This window comes from Asparagus officinalis, chromosome 7, assembly GCF_001876935.1.
Source record: "Asparagus officinalis chromosome 7, Aspof.V1, whole genome shotgun sequence".
Lineage (NCBI taxonomy): Eukaryota > Viridiplantae > Streptophyta > Magnoliopsida > Asparagales > Asparagaceae > Asparagus > Asparagus officinalis.
Window position 1 is genome coordinate 108,348,724 of NC_033800.1, and position 6,000 is coordinate 108,354,723.

The following is a 6,000-nucleotide window of genomic DNA, read 5'->3' on the forward strand; positions in this document are numbered from 1 at the left end:
TCATAAGTACCGACACTATTCATACGTATGGCTACTATTTATACAGACTGTTACATACGATACTATTCATAAGTACCGACACTATTCATACGTATGGCTACTATTTATACAGACTGTTACTATTCATACATACGGTACTATTCATACGCACGATACTATTCATAAATATCGTTACTATTCATATGTACGGTACTATTCATAAATACCGTACTGTTCATACGTACAATACTATTCATGAGTACTATTACTATTTATACGTACTGTTACTATTCATGAGTACTATTACTATTCATACGTACTATTACTATTCATACGTACTATTACTATTCATGAGTAAGGATACTAGTCGTAAAGTACTGTTGCTATTAGTAAGTATTGCTACTATTCATAATTAGTTATTATAGCAGATAGTCGGGGTTGGTAACCCTGACCATTTACTGGACAGTTTGGCCCAGTTTTATTTTTTGGAGTTTGTTTGCGCCGTTTGTGACGCGATCGCGGAGTTTGAGCCGCTTGATGTTATACTTACAGTCATGAATATGACAAAATATGCATTTGAGTATCCCACGGGGATTATGACGAATTGAGATCTATTTACTTGTGAGTTAGTACACCGCAAATAAGACTGTGATGATACCTATTTGTCGATCCGCACGGTGATGCAATGAAACCTATTTGTCGATCCGCACTATAATGCGATGATACATATTTGTCGATCCGCACTATGATGCGATGATACCTATTTGTCGATCCGCACTATGATGCGATGATACCTATTTATCGATCCGCACTATGATGCGATGATACCTATTTGTCGATCCGCGCGATGATGCGATGAGTTGGAAGAAGTTCAGAATGATAATATTATAAACTATTTACATGAGTATTTGGCGGATGCCAAAAGTGTTGTAGGGTGTAAATTTGATTTCCCGAAAACAGGGAGTTTCGTTTGTATTGATAAGAAAGCTTATTACAAACTAATAATCAAATGTTTACAACAGAAGCAGAGGGAATGCCCTCTTTGTTTTGTGTGGGGACTTTCTCATTTCAGGCGGCTCAGAGCATCGGAGAGTCGTAGGGTGACGGAGTTCTTGCATAGTCGCCGTCGCGTATTTTTACTAGTATGGACTCCACAGTGATCTTATGTTTCCATTTAGTCATTTGAGTTTGTACTCATATTGTTAAGGCAATATGCCTTAGTACGATTTCTAATCGATTCATGTTGAGACATATCATGTTATTTTAGACTCCAGATGTATATCAGTTGTATTCCAGTTTAGTTTATTTGGGACATGATTTCATTTATGAGATATATCTTTCCGTATCATGTCTATAGTATTTATTTCCCTTATTTGCCTGTTTTGTACCTTCATTTATATTGGTTTCCACTAGAGGATATTACTGTGATTGGTGAAACATGTTGTTGCACAGTGGAGATGCATGACAGGTTTGACATCTCTGGGTTCACCTTGGACTGCAGCCAAGTGTGAAAACAGGGGCGTCACATCTAGTGTTTTAGTGTGATTAGATCAGATCCTACAATATACATGCTATATTCTCCATCCAATTCCTCTTTATAAATCCCACATTTCTTCATTTATTTTAAGTGGTTGTGCATGAAATATTATTCACTAACCACAGAGTTTCCATGGAACGGCTTCCATAAAATTTATGAAAAATAACTGTGATCCAAAATATGTCCAATCAAGATGGGAGCATCGTCTAGTCAATGATATTATAATAATAGTAATAATCAAGAGAAACTCCTCACATCAGGATGTCGACGTCGAGGGTATAATCATGCTATGATAACACGTTTATAAATCATTTTTTTATGGAAACCATCTTTATGCATAATCAACCTTATTAAATGTCACTAGGTGATCAAACATAGAATCAGGTGGTCCAACAAGTATCAAGAGATCAAACAATATCATCATTTGTCTTAAGAAAGGGAAAATAAATAATTAACATGGTTGTTTAGTGTCAAAGCGGGCCAAATGGGTTTGATTTGACAGCATAAAAATCTACAAAACTAATTTTAGTGAGCACAAGGCCCAAACGGGTCTGAATTTTGAGTTTTAGACCCAAACAGGTCTGAAATTTGAGTTTTAGACCCAAACGAGTCTAATGTTTGATGTTGGACTCCAACCGGGTTGGATTGGGTTGGGTACAAAACCGAATCCAAAAGAATTTTTTGTGAAAAATCAAGGCCCAGGATTCGAACCACAGACTTTCGTGTCATTATCAAATGCAACTAACCACTATACTTTCACAACAAATGGGCTCCACAAAAATCCTAAATTTAAATTTCAGATAGTTGTATAAGTCTTCAAAATATAAAATTTAAATAAATAATTTGATCTATAGAAGATTTTGAGGACTTAAATTTTCGTGTTGTGGAAAATCTTATGGCCGAAAATAATCAATTATAAAAATACGATTTTTTTAATAAAAGCTTATGCTAACTTCAAACTATTTGGAACTTTATTAGAAGATACTTTATTAATTCTATAGCTTAATATCTAGTAATGAAAATAATGGTTTTAGAAAGAAAACCTATCTTTGGTTGGAAGAGATATTCAGTTAGAAAAGAAAATTTTGTGTCTAGCAGATAGCTCTTAAAAAAGGTTTTTGGTGTAAACTAGAAACTCTTAAAGCATATAGTTTCATTAGCTTTATAAAATAATTTCATATTTCCTTTATTTAGAAAAACTATCAAGTGTTATTACTTGTATTTAGAAATTTCTTATATATAAAAGAGGTATCTATCTAAATTTATATTACCTACAACTGGAATTATATAGAATAAAAATGTACAATAATATATTTGATTGAATACCTAATATTATATGCTCTAACCACTTACATAAAAACTAATGAACTTCACATACACCTACTTATCCAAGAAGCATAACATCATAGAATAGTACCCATAGCTTGGAACCTGCACTACGTGTCTCTAGTGTTAGAACACAAAACAACAGATCTGAAAAATATATAAAAGGAATAAATTTAGACTAAAAAGAAATGTGAGACTCTACTAGCGTAAATCCTATGCATATAGTTTTGAATTGAAGATTGAAATATCAACCAATTAGAAAGAGGGGAAAATTTTTAAGAAAATAATTAAGGAAATATATGCTTGCCGATAAATAAATTAGAACTCTGAATTTAGGAACCCCTATCCGTTCCCCAATCCTATAATTTTATTTTTCTCGGTTCTCTCTCTTTTTTTCCCCTCTTCGTTTATTTTTTTGGAAGTTACTGTGAAGAAAAGGTAGAGGAGATGGATAGGAATTTTTAAGAGATAATGTTGTTAGGTGGTTGGAGATTTTCTAGGATGGGGGGGGGGGGGGAGGTTGTTTGTTAAATGTGGGATTTGGTATATCTTAGCCACATTCCAAAAAAATTTGGTTTTACATTAATTCCTCATTTTTATAGGCTATTACTCTATTTACGATCATGTGTATCTGATTTCAAGCCTAGTTGAGTACTTGAATTTGTTTCAAGCACTAAATTAGTAATAGATGATTAGTTTAGCAAAAGCATTATGGATTTGCACACTAACAGTGAAAAAGTATCTATCTTGAAAGTTTAGGAAACTACGTCAAGATAAAGGAAAAGTCATACGGTTAATGATATCCTATATTCTACTATAAAATAGTGTTGCAAAAATGAGGAATATAACTTTGCTAGGTGTGGTTCAGAATAGCTACCCATTAGATTTTGGCGAGATGTGCTATTGATAGCGATATGTATTCTGAACTGTGTATCTTCAAGATCGGTATAGTCAATATCTTATGACTCATGGACGACAAAGGGCCTGTGTTGAATCCCTACGTTCATGTGGGAGTGTTGTGCTTATACAAAAAAATTTATTGGATAAGAATTTTGGACACTAAAATGTGGAGATGTATTCTTTATGTACTATTTTAGACACTCTGGGTTGTGCTTATATGTGAGCAATATGATGAGACTATGACCGAAAGATTTGTGGTATATTGAGTTCTCATGGAAGATTTCATGCACAAAAAAGAAATAGGTCAAAATTAGGTTCATACGAGATTGAGGAAAATGTCATGGACACAACAATGAAGGAGAAATTGGTTTCTCTACCAGCTGTGGACAATGGGTGCGAGATAAATTTTAGAAAGCCTGGAGCCATCTATTGAATCTCAACTGCCTAGGAGATTGTTCTATTGTAAAACCCCGATAATTTATGAATAATAAAAATTAATGTGTGACAAATTATGATATGTAGATATTTAGTATGATAAATATCATTTAATGGTATATGAGTATAATACCATGTGTTTCGAGTATGAACGAGTTCATACAAGAGAGATAGAAGAGTTGAAATATGCACAAATGGCCAAACTCATGAGAAACTAGAAAATCCTAGTCCAGTCGACCGCAGCTCGGTCGACCGCGATACCTGTAGTTTGTTTTTTCTCCTGTTTTGAGTTGGTTTCGGATTTCTAAACCCATATCCGTTTTCCCCTAATATATATATGAGTTTTTCACGATTTTCTCAGTTTTCCTAAGAACCCTAACAGCCACCAAAACCCCCCAAACCCTAGTTTGATTTCTTGGAGAAGATTGAAGGTTTTCAAGTGGATTTTCGGGTGATTCTTGGCTTTCGGAGTGGAGATCTTTTTCAACCTTGCTTCTAACACGTTTTCCTGCAACCAAAGACGAGTATCATCTCTGCTAATCCCCCTCCTAGTTTTCAAAACATTTTTAAAGAGTTTTAAACATGTTTTGTAAAGCCTAAATGACTAGTTTATGAATAAAATCAACTTCTTTTGTATTATATGTAAAGAGACTAGGTCTTTCTATGCTAAAAAGGTTGAGAACGATTTTTACAGAAGTATTTAAGACCTGAAGATGTTTTTAAAACGTGGTTAATCTGAAGAAAGAAGTTTGATTCGTTGTTTTGAGCTTTTATGCATGTTTTAGGGTTTTGAATACAAATCAAATGCATAAAATCATGTTTATAATTGTTGAGTTGTTTCCAGATGTTCATATCTGCTGTGACATGGTTGCATACAAATTTTATGAAGATTTAGATATGTTTACATCGAGAAAACACGACATGAACACGACACACACACAACCAGTTTGGAAAACTAGAAACAGGGTTCACGGTCGACCGCCACGGTCGACCGCGTGCAGGACAGAGACCTGGGTAGTCTCTTGACCCGTCGCGATCGACCGCCACGGTCGACCGCCAGTCTGCTTTGGCTGTGCATGTTTGTTTGGCTTGGTTTTGGTTTGTCGAGAAAATCTCTCGACCTTATGATGAAAGACTATAATGTTAGTAATTGTTTAAAACCTGGGATGATGGTGAACTTCAGACGAGGACATGCACACCGTGATTTGTGCATGTATGCTAGATTGTGTTAGATTGACACACTTTTGACATGAGATAAATTGATAAACACATATTGAATAATGTTGTTCTATACGTATCCGCAAATAGGGAGATGAAACCTATTTACCACAGAACGATTGAGTAAAAGTATTACAAAAGTATCGTTATTACACGTATCCGAAATAGGGAGATAATAAAAACCTATTGCCGCAGAGCGATTGAGTAAGAGCATTACAAAAGTATCGCTATAGCACAAGATGATGCACACATAGATATGTGATCAGTTATAAGTTTTACTTCCATGATAGACTACCCGTGAGTAGGGTATTTACTTTGAGATTTTGGCATACCCATTATGGATGGCAGTTATATTTCATTTTGTTTTGGTTGACATCCTCTTATATTAGAGCAGGCTACTCAGATGTACTTCGAGATGAGATATTTATTCTTTATGTTGGAGATTGAAGTATGTTTTCCTTGACTATTTGTTTTTTCATTCATGAAGAGCTATATGAATAATTTGATATATGTATGTATTGACTCTATTTTCTATATATACTCCTACCCCTTTCCTTGGGGAGACGTAGTGATAATCTCGCTAGCGCTTTGATGCTCGTTGTTTC